Source organism: Bos javanicus, chromosome X, assembly GCF_032452875.1.
Source record: "Bos javanicus breed banteng chromosome X, ARS-OSU_banteng_1.0, whole genome shotgun sequence".
Lineage (NCBI taxonomy): Eukaryota > Metazoa > Chordata > Mammalia > Artiodactyla > Bovidae > Bos > Bos javanicus.
The window spans coordinates 75,874,598-75,888,163 of NC_083897.1; the positions used below are offsets into that span (position 1 = coordinate 75,874,598).

The 13,566-nt window shown below is 37.9% G+C and overlaps 1 protein-coding gene, 1 non-coding gene and 1 pseudogene across 2 annotated transcripts in view; 2 read left to right on the forward strand and 1 right to left on the reverse strand.

Moving 5' to 3' along the window:
• The window catches only part of CYSLTR1 (cysteinyl leukotriene receptor 1), a 66,292-nt gene that overhangs the window by 2,351 nt on the left and 50,375 nt on the right, over positions 1-13,566 (forward strand). The window lies entirely within an intron of this gene.
• On the reverse strand, positions 1,566-2,168 carry LOC133243125 (histone-lysine N-methyltransferase SETMAR-like; annotated as a pseudogene).
• TRNAC-GCA (transfer RNA cysteine (anticodon GCA)) lies at positions 6,610-6,681 on the forward strand. Its single transcript has one exon. It is a non-coding gene; the product is annotated as a tRNA-Cys (tRNA).

A 13,566-nucleotide genomic window follows, 5' to 3' on the forward strand; every position in this document is an offset into this window, starting at 1 on the left:
CTCTCAAACCATCGCACCCTCACCTTCTGCCACTGAGTCCAAAAGTCTCTTCTTTACATCTGTGTCTCCTTCGCTGCCCTGCATGTAGGATTGTTGGTGCCGTCTTTCTAAATTCCATATATCTCCCCACCAACATGGTAATTCTCCAAAAGGCAGGGACTACATCTAACTTTACTTTGTGGTACATGTTATATTGAGCTTAATTGAAGATTGTTTAACTGAATTATAAGAGATTTGAGCTATTTTAATAAGAACATAAAAATAATGAAATAGATCAGAATAGCAGTCCATGCAGAGGTATTTAATAGAATGATAGGTTAAAGAAAGTTTGCAGGTTGAGTCCAGTGCGAATTCAGCATTTATGTTTCTTCCTAGCCCAGAATCATCAGTTTCATTTTCTACTATCTTTTCTCTCCTATCCTTAGTCAAGCTTTTGATTTTTTAGGAACTATTTGTCTGGGATAAAAGCAAAATTCTCCCATAGTGCTGAAAATTATAAATTTTCTTTTTCAGTACTACTTGTTAATAATAAGAGATTAAAGGAACAGCACTGATCCTTAAGATATGTATTAAACCTTGTGGATTTGATGCCATGGAGCGTATCTATCATAATCTCCCCAGTAACACAGATAGCTCTGCATGGACCACTATATATATAGCAGTCTGGTTTTCCCAGCAGCATTTGTTAAAGAGACTATCTTTCCAACATTTTATAGTCTTGCCTTCTCTGTCATAGATTAATTGGCCATAAGTTTGTGGGCTTATTCATGGGTTTTCTGTCCTGATTCATTGATCTATATTTCTATTTTTGCATCAGTACCATACTGTTCTGATGCAGAAGTAATTGTGATTTTGGATAGGGAATTTTAAATCATTATAACTAGGCTCAAACACATCTTTATTAATCAATTACAATCAACACATTTTTGACAACAAGAAGTGTTTGTTTATCCCTGTAGTATAAAAATCTGTGCTTCAGGATTTGACAAACTCTTGGAAAGCATTTTCTGTCTCCTGCTAGTTCTGAAGGTGTACTCCATGAAAAAAGTTGTCAAAATGGTTGAAGAAGTGGTAGTGGTTTGGCAAGAGGTCAGATGAATATGGTCGATGAGGCAAAACTTTGTAGCCCAATTCATTCAACTTTTGAAGTGTTGGTTGTGCAAAGTGTGGTTGAGCATTGTCATGGAGAAGAATTGGGCCCTTTCTGTTAACCAATGCCAACTGAAGACACTGCAGTTTTTGCTGTATCTCATCAATTTGCTGAGCATACTTCTCAGGTGTAATGGTTTTTCTGGGATTCAGAAAGCTGTAGTGGGTCAGACTGGCAGCATACCACCAAACAGTGACCATGACCTTTTTTGGTGCAAGTTTGACTTTGGAAGGGGCTTCCCTGGTGGCTCAGATGATAAAGAATCTGCCTGCAATGCAGGATACCTGGATTCTATCCCTGGGTTGGGAAGACCCCTGGAGAAGGAAATGGCTACCTACTCCAGTATTCTTCGCTGGGGAATTCCATGGACAGAGGAGCCTAAAAACTAACACTTTCACTACTTTTCATTTGGCTTTGGGAAGTGCTTTGGAGCTTCTTCTCGATTCAACCACTGAGCTGGTTGTCACCAGTTGTATAAAATCCACTTTTCATCACATGTCACAATCTGATCAAGAAATGGCTCCTTGTTGCATAAGAGAAGATGAAACTTAATAACGAAGATTTTTTTATTTTCAGTCAGTTCATGAGGCATCCACTTACTGAGCTTTTTCACCTTTCCAATTTGCTTCAAATGCTGAGTAACCATAGAATGGTCAATGTTGAGTTCTTCAGCAACATAGGGTATAGTTGTAAGAAGATCAGCTTCAGTGACTGCTTTAAGTTGGTCATTTTCAACTTCTAATGGCCGGCCACTAAGCTCCTCATCTTCAAGGATCTCATCTCCTTTCCAAAGCTTCTTTAACAACCACTGAACTATATGTTCATTAGCAGTTCCTGGGCCAAATGCATTGTTGATGTTCCAAGTTGTTTCCACTGCTTACAACCCATTTTGAACTGGAATAAGAGAATCACTCAAATTTGATTTTTTTCTAACTTCATTTCCATAGTCTAAAATAAAGATAAAATAAGCAAAAGGTAATGTCATTAGCAAAAAAAAAAAAAAAACCGTAAATTGAGAAGTGCACATTAAAAATGATGTATAACGTAGCCACATTTATTTAAGAATGTATTCCAATATCAAACAGCAAACTTCAACAATACAAAAACTGCAATTACTTTTTCACCAACGTATATAGTGTAGTCTGAAGTCAAGGAGCCTGATTTCTCCAGCTCTGTTTTTCTTTCTCAAAATTGCTTCGACTATTCGTGATCTTTTGTGTCTCCATGCAATTTTAGATTTTTTGTTCTAGTTCTGTGATAAATTCCATTGGTATTTTGATAGGGATTGCATTGAATCTGTAGATTGCCTTGGGTAGTGTAGTCATTTTGATAGTATTGATTCTTCTAATCCACAAACATGGTATATCTTCCCACTGGTTTATGTCTTCTTCAATTTCTTTCATTAGCATCTTATAGTTTTAAGAGTACAGGTCTTTTGTATCTTTAGTTATGTTTATTCCTAGATATCTTATTGGTTTTGATGTGATGGTAAATGGAATTGTTTCTTGAATTTCTCTTTCTGATCTTTCATTGTTAGTGCATAGAGATGCAATAGATTTCTGTGTATTAATTTTGTAACCTGCAGCTTAACCAAGTTCATTGATGAGTTCTAGTAATTTTCTGGTAGCATCTTTAGGATCTTTCACCTAAAGTATCATGTCATCTGCAAACAGTGACGGTTTTATTTCTTCTTTTCCAATATGGATTCCCTTTACTTTTTTTCTTCTCTGATTGCTATAACCTATGACTTTCAAAACTATGTTAAACAAAAGTGGCAAGAGTGGACATCCTTGTCTTGTTCCTGATCTTAGAGGGAATGTTTTCAGATTTTCACCATTGAGTATGATGCTAGCTGCAAGTTTATCTTATATGGCCTTTATTATTTTGAGGTGTTTTCGCTCTTTGCCCACTTTCTGGAGAGTTTTTTTTTTTTTTAATCATAAATAGGTGCTGAATTTTGTCAAAAGATTTTTCTGCATCTGCATAAAAATCTGCATAAAAATCATCATATGATTTTTATTCTTCAGTTTGTTGATGTGGTGTATCACATTGATTGATGTTTGGATACTGAAAAATCCTTCCATCCCTAGGATGAATCCCACTTGATCATTGTGTATGATCTTTTTAATGTATTGTTGTATATGGATTGCTAAGTATTTTGTTGAGGATTTTTGCCTCTCTATGTTCATCAGTGATATTGGACTGTAATTTTCTTCATTTGTCATATCTTTGTCTGGTTTTGGTATCAGGGTGATGGTGGCCTCATAAAATGAGTTAAGAAGTTTTTTTTCCTCTGCAATTTTTGGAACAGATTCAACAGAATAGATGTTAACTCTTCTCTAAATGTATCATAAAATTTGCCTGTGACACTGTCAGGTCCTGGACTTTCATTTGTTGGGAGGTTTTCAATCACACTTTCAATTTCAGTGCTTATGATTTATCTGTTAATATTTTCTATTTCTTCTTGGTTCAGTCTTGTACCTTTCTAAGCATTTGTCCACTTCTTCCAGGTTGTCCTTTTTTTTTGGTCTACATTTGCTCATAGTATTGGTACTGTGATCTTGGTATTTCTGTAGTGTCAGTTGCAACTTCTTTTTCATTTCTGATTTTATTGATTTGGGTCCTCTCCCTTTTTCTCTTGATGAGTCTGGCTAAAGGTTTACGTATTTTGTTTATCTTTTCAAAGAACCAGCTTTTATTTTCATTGATCTTTGCAGTTTTTTGCTTTGCCTCTATTTCATTTGTTTCTGCTGGATCTTTATGACTTCTCTCCTGTTAACTTTGGGTTTTGTTCTTTTTTCTCTAGTTCTTTTAGGTATAAGGTTAGGTTGTTTATTTGAGTTTTTCTTTTTTTGTTACTTGAGGAAAGATTGTAGTGTTATAAACTTCCCTCTTAGAACTGCTTTTGCTGCACCCCATATGTTTTGGACTTGTGCTTTCATGTTCATTTGTCAGTAGGTTTTTTTTGTTTGTTTTTTTTTTTTTGTTTTGTTTTGTTTTGTTTTGTTTAACTTCCTCTTTGATTTCTTCAGTGATCCATTGGTTGTTTAGTAGTTTAGTGTTTAGCCACCACATGTTTGTGTTTTTATGGGTTTCTTTTTCTTGTAGTTCATTTCTAAACTCATAGCGTTGTGATCAGAGAAGATGCTTGATATGATTTCAATTTTATTAAATTTATCAAGGCTAGTTTTGTGGCCCAGCATGTAGGCAATCCTAGATAATGTTTTGTGGGCACTTGAAAGGAGTGTGTAGTCTGCTGCTTTTGGATGGAATGCTCTATAAATATCAGTTAAGTCCAAGTCATCTGAAGTGTCATTTAAGGCCAATGTTTCCTTATTAATTTTCTGTTGAAAGGATTAAAATATTTAAGAGTAATATTTAAGAAGTATTTCTGTGAAAATGCTATTTACCTTTTCTCTACATATTACTTCCATTAAGTCCATTGATTCCTAGGATCAAATGCTGAGAATCAAAATAATTTTTTACACTGATTTCTGAATGTAACACAATATTCTACTACTCTGTTATCAAGCCATTTGTCCAAACACAGATTTAGTTATAATACATATGATGTTCCAGAAAATATAAGTAGGTATAGTGCATGTATCTCTCCCTAAAATACAAAGACCTAAAGTCATTTTTATCCCTCATACCAATGATATTTATGTTTCAGGCTACATGGTTACCAAGCATGGTATGATTTGAGAGCCAGTAAGAAACAGCTTCCCCTGTTCAATCAGGTGTGAGAAAATTCCTGGAAGTTAGATTCCTATTAATCAATCCTATAAAAGAGATTCTTGAATCAGATTGTCAATTTGTTTATTTGTATTGAAGAAATACAACTGTCAATAAGTATGGTAGACTCATAGCTGGTAGTGGCATGTCTTCATTCTTATAGAAAAAGCAACAAAGGAAGCCAATTAACCTGATTAGATAAATCCAGACATCTTAGGTCAATTAATTCATGTTACAATACTGGTGCTACAACACTGTCAACTGACAATTACTTTTGCCTTTGACTGAGAATTCTTCATGGGTTGGTAGGGAAGACCACCGTTTAAACATAAGTTGTAAACCACAAAACTCTTCTATCCTACTTCTTCTTTCCAGCCCATCCCACTTCATCCCATCATGATCCCTCTTTTCTTTGTGCCTTCCAAGCTTTTCTTCTTTATTTAGGGGGTAGTACATATGAGACAAGAGCTTCCTAGGTGGTAAAGAACCCACCTGTCAATGCAGGTTAGATGTAAGAGATGCAGATTTGATCCCTGGATAGGGAAAATCCCCTGGAGGGGGGAACAGCTACCCATCCCAATATTCTTGCCTGGAGTATCCCATAGACAGAGGAGTTCAGCAGGCTGCAGTCCATGGTGTCGCACAGAGTCAGACATGACTGAAGCGACTTAGCACACACATGCACACATTTGAGAGAAAAGAGAAAGAAAAATCTATACATGTTTGGAAAATATAGGTTAAGGAGGGGCCTTGGCAGAAATAGGGGAAACAAGGCAAAATAGAAGAGTAAACATAAACCCTTTAGCACTTAAATACAGAGTTGGTTTTCTTTTTGAAGAATAAAATGCCATTATCTTATTTAGAGTGTTTGTGGAATCATATCACAGACATTTGAGCTCCTACTTAAGTGTCACTAATGAAAGAGGAAAGGGGACTGAGATCTAGACTTAGAGTTCTCTGGCACATCAGGCTTTGATTTACTTTTCATCAATCTCTTTACTCTAAAAAGGAACGGAAAATCCAGTTTGGAATGACATTTTGAGATGACTGACATATCTATTTCAGATTAATAGCCTTTATTTTTACATAGGGCTGTCTGTGTTGTCATGGGTTCTACATGATACGTGGAATTAAGTTAGCAGTAACAATACTCAAACACCTCTGACACATCTTGTTTACTTATTCCAAAGTTTCTAAGAAGTTCAGGCCTTACAAAATATTAAAAGCTTCTTTTCATTCTGAATCGGTTTACCCAGTTCGGGTAAACATTTGGTTTATGAAATTGAATTCTTGTTTGTGACAAAGTCCTTCCATAAAAAGCAATCTCTTAAAGAACAATTATCTTGCTTCCAAAATCCAGGCATCTAAAATACCAAGAAGTTAGAGGCAGGCCTTGGAGCCAGGTCTGAGGAATGACCTCAGAACTTAGGAGGATTTCAGATTGCTAGTAATTAGATAGGGACTCATACAGGTATCCCTGAAAGGTCAGCCCTCTAGTTAGTGCTTTACAAAAAGTTCAAAAGTATGTAAGCTGTCTGTAACATATTTTGACCATCTAGACTAAGAGTAGAAATATCCTCCCACTGTCCTCTCTCACACACACTCATGCACTCCTCAAGATTTCTATTGCCATTTTGTGACTCATATTTCCCCTGAGGTCTGCTCTTATGCATTGCTTCATTCTGGTCATACAAGATAAAATATTTGTATCATGGTACTATGCCTCCCTGGTGGCTCAGTTGGTAAAGTGTCTGCCTGCAATGCAGGAGACCTGGGTTCGATCCCTGGGTTGGGAAGATCCCCTGGAGAAGGAAATGATGACCCACTCCAGTACTCTTGCCTGGAAAATTCCATGGACAGAGGAGCCTGGTAGGCTACAGTCCATGGGGTTGCAAAGAGTTGGACACAACTGAGTGACTTCACTATGCAGAGGACACATAGTGACATTAACTTTGAATGTCATAGTCTGACTTCCATTTGGACTTGACAGTGTCCTGTATTTGGAACCCAACTGTTTGACAATAGAGTGACCTGATTTGATGAACGTGATGATCTCTTCTTAAGAATGAATTTACTGGAGAAGAGAGGTCATAGAACTGTCAGCAATGTAGTATCAATTCCTCCTGTAATTTTTAATACTAGTGAGAATGCTACTAAGCATATCCCTGGAAATGCCAAGGAAAATACTACTTATTGTAATAATAAAGTGACAGTAATGATGGGGGAGGGGGTCTTTCTACTTTCCTCCTCAAGATCTTTTACTCTCATGGAGGAAAGCCACTGGGATCATTAGTACAATCCTGGTCATTTATAGATTAAAACTCCATAGGGGATGTGTAGCTTTGCTCCAATTAATCAATAACCAATCATTTAATAAACATTTTTCTATGTGCAAAATGTTGTAGCAGGTTAGGCTTTGGGTTCACAGAGCTTAGGGGAAAAAAAGGCTGGACTTTCTCCTGCTCTAGGGGAGTTCACAATCTACCTAGGGAGACAAGTTTCCTACACACTAAAAGATACAATACAAAGCAATAGAATACTGGTTGTTATGCTATTGGTACAGACAATAAACATAATACAAGTTCAAAAAGGAGAAACTTTGAGTGTAGGATGCAACAGTCAAAGTAGGTGTCAGGAAGTGAAACCTGAGCTAAGTCTGATGTGAGTAGGAAAGAAAATCATCAAAATTTACATTCATATAGTGTTTTACAGTTTACAAAACACTCTTATTTATTGATCCTATTATTCATTCATGTATTTATTCAACAAACACCTTCTATATCAAAAGGTGAATAAAACATTGTCCTGATAATTAACTTGTTGGGGGGAATCCCTTCACAATGTAAACATATATCAGATCATCACATTGTACACTTTAAATATGTAATTTTATTTGTCAAATATACCTCAATAAAGTTGAAGGGGAAGCATTGTCCTTCACCTTCCTGAGCTCAGCTTTAAAATGATGAATAGCACAACTAAATTTTTTCATTTGTCAATAATAGGATACATGGAGAATAGGAAAGACGGTATTGGGGAGCTGGCCAAATAAAAGCATGGACCATTGAGCTGTACCTTCATGCAAACTAAGTTTCCTGCATGTTTTCACTACTCAGCAGAAGTCGAGGAAGTATCTGTCTTAGAAGCCGAGCCCTGAGTCTCCCCACTTCCCCTTCTGCTTTCGCCTCATCACCCCACCCCTGCTGGCAGTCCTCCAACATATTCAGACAATCTGGTGCATGCTTTTGCTAGAAAGGTAAAGAAAGTCTTGGGGAGGCAGTCGACTAAATAGAATCATAAAACTACGTCCAAATGCTGATTTAATCTTTCAGTCTCTCTTGTTGACTGAATTATGTGTTACCCAGAACTTATGGTCAGACACAGCTTTGGATCTTTGGATTCTCAACAATCTCTGTCCTCAGCCACTTTGAACTCTCCTACAGCCCCATCACACCACTTTAGCTGTGTTTTTTTTGTTTGTTTTTTTTTTTAAGCTCTGCCTTCTATTTCTTCCCAAATGTGTGGATACAACTGTGCTACCACTTTTCCTTTCTTCTCTACTAATTCATACACGTGGACATGGATGTGGGTTGGGGAGAGGGAGGGTGGGTGAGTCGTGATACCCTACACTCTGATTTTTCAAATTTCTTTTTAAAAGACTCTATCATTCTAAAAGAGTATACATTTCACTTCCACTTTACACCATTATCTAGATTCCTGCACAATAGCACCTATGTTTCCACACTAAAAACATGCTCCCCCCAGGACACTCACCCTGGAGAGTCAAATTACTCAAAATCTCCTGTACCACACAGTTACTCTTCGAAAGTTGCTCAACTAGGAGAGGAAGAGAGAAAAAATGGATAAAACAGACTCATGGCCATTAATGGGCTTACTGTCTAGGTGGGTATGACACACATGTAAGCAAAAAGAGTAATTAAATCACTGTAATAAATGGAATAATAAAGCCATGAGAAAAGGAGTATTTGTAGAGAATGACCGCTTATTTTACTCTTGAACTATAAGTAGAAATTTGCCACGTTCACCTCTTTGACTAGGTAAAGGGTAAAAGACGCATAGTTCAGGTATCTTCAAGTAGCCCGGACATGATGCTATCAGGATTCTGAACTACATTGGTGGAAGAAAGAGGGTCAGGGGATACTGCAGAATAAGAATTAACAAAACTCAGAGTTTACATATGAGGGGAGAAGTCAGGGTTGGTTGGGGTCAAATATGACTACCAGATTCTGTGCTTGAGTGACTGAAAGACTATTAGGTCAATGGGACAAAAACAGAAAAGTTAGTTGGAGAATTTGACTTGGGAAGGAAGATGATATTTGTCTTTAAACATGTCAAAACTGAGGTAAACATATGAAGTCCAAGAAGAATAACATAATAGGTAGACGAAAATGAGAGACTAAAGTTCAGGTTTGTGGCTGAGACAGAAATTTGAATCATCTATTAATACATAAGTGATCTTTTTGAGCCATGTAAATTGGTAGATTCTCCAAGGGAAAGAGAGAAGCACAGAACAAAGCACCAAAATTTGTGTTTCACAGATCTTGGCTACACCGATTGCCACAATTGGCTATCTGAAAACTCTGTCACTGATGAAGTGAGACAAAAATAAAATAAAATAATAAAAAAAAAGAATTTCCAGAGGAAAAAAATAATAATAAAAAAAAAGAAAGAAAGAGTGGCTATTGGGGCAGCACTGAGGTAGCAGAACTAGGCTGGTGGTTGCAATACCTGGGTTCTAGTCCCAGCCCTGTCCCTAGCTATGTGCTGTTGAGCAAGTCATCAGTCCATTGAAACAGGATATTTCATTGTTCCTATACCAGTTCTCCTTGTTGTTGTTTAGTCACTAAGTCTGATTCTTTGTGATCCCATGGACTGTAGCCCACCATGTTCCTCTGTCCCTGGAATTTTCCAGGCAAGAATACTGGAGTGGGTTGCTATTTCCTACTGTAAGGGATCTTCCCCACCCAGAGGTCAAACCTGCATCTCAAACCCACATCTCCTGCATTGGCAGGCAGATTCTTTACCACTGAGCCACCAAGGAAGCCCTATACCAGTCCTTAAATCTCAATTAAATCTTTGCACCCCTTGGTTCCTCCCTTTTTTCCTAATCTGTTAAACTTCTTCATTGTTTCACTTTTTACTACTCTTTTTGTAGCATTTTCAACTTTCTTATCCCATTGTCCTTCCACAGCACTTGCTCTATGATCCCAACCTTATATCAATTTAAGCATTTGCATTTTTTTTCTCTTACACACAGGTTTTTCAACACTCCTAAAACAAATGGCACAATTTTGCAGCTGGGTCCACTAAAAATTCATACTCTCCAACCTCAACTGGGCCTTCAATTTCTTCTTGGTCATATTTCCCTCCCAATCCCCAGAGTCACCATTCAAACCTTCACCAATTTTCAAAAGACCTGAACCCAAGTTTAGTCCTCTTTTTCTCAACAGACAACATTGTTTCTTATTTCACCAAGAAAGTTAAGCCTCTCAGGGATAAGCAATCTCTATCTTTGTTTCTCCACTTCCACTTTCCCTTGCTGTTGCTATTTTAGTTGCTAGGCTGTGTTCAACTCTTTGTAACCCCATATACTGTAGCCCACCAGGCTCCTCTGTCCATGGAATTCTCCAGGCAAGAGCACTGGAGTGGGTCCACATCCAGGGGATCTTCCAACCCAGGGATTGAACCCACATCTCCTGCTTGGCAGATGGATTCTTTACCACCAAGCCACCTGAGATTCCCTCCACTTTCCATTACCTGTTAGTATTTTTTTCTTCCCCTGCACATTCTAGTAGTTTTCCATTCCCTAAAGGATAAACTTTAATTCTCTAAAACAGTATACTAGACCACTGTGATCTAGTTTCTGCATTTTTTGCCAACCTATTTTCTTATGTTTAAACTCAATAGTGCAAACATACACAGATACATACACCTAAATAGGCACATCTGCACACATATACAACCTTCATCTTATATTTCATCCCTGTCATACTGCTAGCTATTCCCTAAACATGCCATGCTATTTCACATCTCCAAATCTTTGCTCATTCTACCTTCTGTGCTCTACTGTGCTTAGTCACTCAATTATGTCCAACTTTTTGTGACCCCATGGACTGTAGCCCTCCAGCGTCCTCTGTCCATGGGGATTCTCCAGGTAAGAATACTGGTCTGGGTTGCCATACCCTCCTCCAAGGGATCTTCCCTATGGATCGAACCTATGGATCAAACCCAGGTCTCCCTCACTGCAGGTGAATTCTTTACCATCTGAGCCACCAGGGAAGCCCAAGAATACTGGAATGGGTAGCCTTTCCCTTCACTGGAGGATCTTCCTGACCCAGGAATCGAACCAGAGTCTCCTGAATTGCAGGCAGACCTTTACCAGCTAAGCTACCAGGGAAGCCCATTCTACCTTCTACCCTTGCCTAGAATGCTCTTCTCCACCTATCATACCCCTCTATCTTTTGTAAAGCTTTTACTGACATATGCAAACCATTCTTTGTGTTCTTTATATACTTCTATTGCAGCAACTGTAATTGTGCAGTAAATGAATTTTTTAACATATCTATGCCTTATTCTAGTAGAGTGTAAGCCTTCATGGGCAGGCAGGGCCTGTGTCTTATTTTCCAAAGGATTGACACATAGTAAGTAGCTAATTGCTGTTGCTGTTGCTAAGTCGCTTCAGTCGTGTTCGACTCTGTGTGACTCCATAGACGGCAGCCCACCAGGCTCCCCCGTCCCTGAGATTCTCCAGGCAAGAACACTGGAGTGGGTTGCCATTTCCTCTCCAATGCATGAAAGTGAAAAGTGAAAGTGATGTCGCTCAGTCGTGTCTGACTCTTAGCGACCCCATGGACTGCAGCCTACCAGGCTCCTCCGTCCATGGGATTTTCCAGGCTAATACATCCCTTTTAATATAATAAACATATCACAGTAGTACCGAAGATTAGGAAATTTTTTATAGAGGGAGTGATGTAAGAGATGGTCTTAAAAGTGGTCAGAATTATATCAAATAACAATGAAGGAAAAGAACGTTTCAGATGGCAAAATGGCCTGAGCAAAAGACTAAGTAAAGGATGGAGCTATTCATAAGACCACAGTTCTATTATGTATATAGTAAACCATATAAAATGACTCTATAAAGTTAAGATAGAATATTATTGTAGTCTTGAATGGTGCTTCAAGCTTAATAAGTCATCAGAGAACTCTGAAACGGATGTGAAATGATTATAACTGTGCTTTAAGATGAATAATTTGTTATAAGTGATAAAGACCAACTAAACAGAAGAGAAATAAGAAAATTAAAAGGAAAGTTGTAATTTCTAGCATTCAGTAAACAGTTCTCCCATATTATAACCAAAGAGAGAGCAAAGTAATGGATCAGTCCTGGGCTTTTGTGCAGTCCTCTCCACAACAGTTTGTTAAATTGTCATGATTTATACCAGTATATGGGGCTTCCCTGGTGGCTCAGATGGTAAAGAATCTGCCTGGAATGCAGGAGAGCCGGGTTCAATCCCTGGGTCAGGAAGATCCCCTGGGGAAGGGAATGGCTACCGACCCCAGTGTTCTTGCCTCAAGAATTCCACGGACAGAGGAGCTTGGTGGACCCCAGTCCATGGGGTCATGAAGAGTCAGACACGACTTAGCGATTAGCACTCTCACTTTCATACCAATACACAAGTTTATCTTATGTCATTGTTTAGTAACAGGCCTTGTGGAATTTGAAACTTAATAGTGTGGTGTAATGAAAATAGCCTTGGACTGTGAGCCAGTGGTTCTGGCACTAATTTTGTGAGTTACTTTCAATAATCATTTTATCTTTCTGGGTCATGAAGTGGGATGGATTAGATGTTTTCTAAGTGCTCTTCTGTATCTAATATTCCATCAAAATAGGTCATTCAACAAAGAGAGACTGTATAGCCACTTCTGGAAGTTTCCTTCAGGAATAGCTTTGTATAAGAATTGTTTTCAGTATTCTGATACATACTTCCTTTTTATTTATCTGACACATACCTCCTTGTTCACAGTGACCTGATTCAGCTAACAGTTATATGGGAACATAGCCTTCATCCCTTCTCATAGAACTTGCTCTGTGATCATGTCTAGTCTTTAATCTTCATGAAAGCCTGACCACCAGGACACTACTAGGTTATTCTTTGTTCTGCCATTTCTTGCTGTAGAGTGCCAAAGTGTGCACTGGTAGAATTTTTCAAATAATTGAATATACCTTAAAGAAGTAAATTTGACATTAAGCTAGCAGATTTATAGTAAGAGAAAGAACTCTGAGAAGTAATTTAGTACAATTTAGTGGGATAAAATTTATGCTTTCTCCTGTAAGCAACCAGGAGATTCTAAGGAGATAGAAGCCATGATCAAGGTGGTGGTCACCCAGAATTACCTCTTCACTGCTGATTAATGAACAAGTTGAAGCTTGCTTTCCACACTTATGCCTAGTTCATTCTCTTTTTTTATCTTGCTTTCTTTTCTTTTTTCTATTTCTTTCTTCCCTCCCCTTCCTTCCTTATTTTCTTTCTTTCTAGCTTTACTTGCAACAATACAGTACATTTCCTAACTGGTATTTAACAAACTACTCAAACTTACAGAGTGTTAACCTTAGTTACATTTCCCAACTCATTTGATTTTTCAGAGTTATTAACAATTTT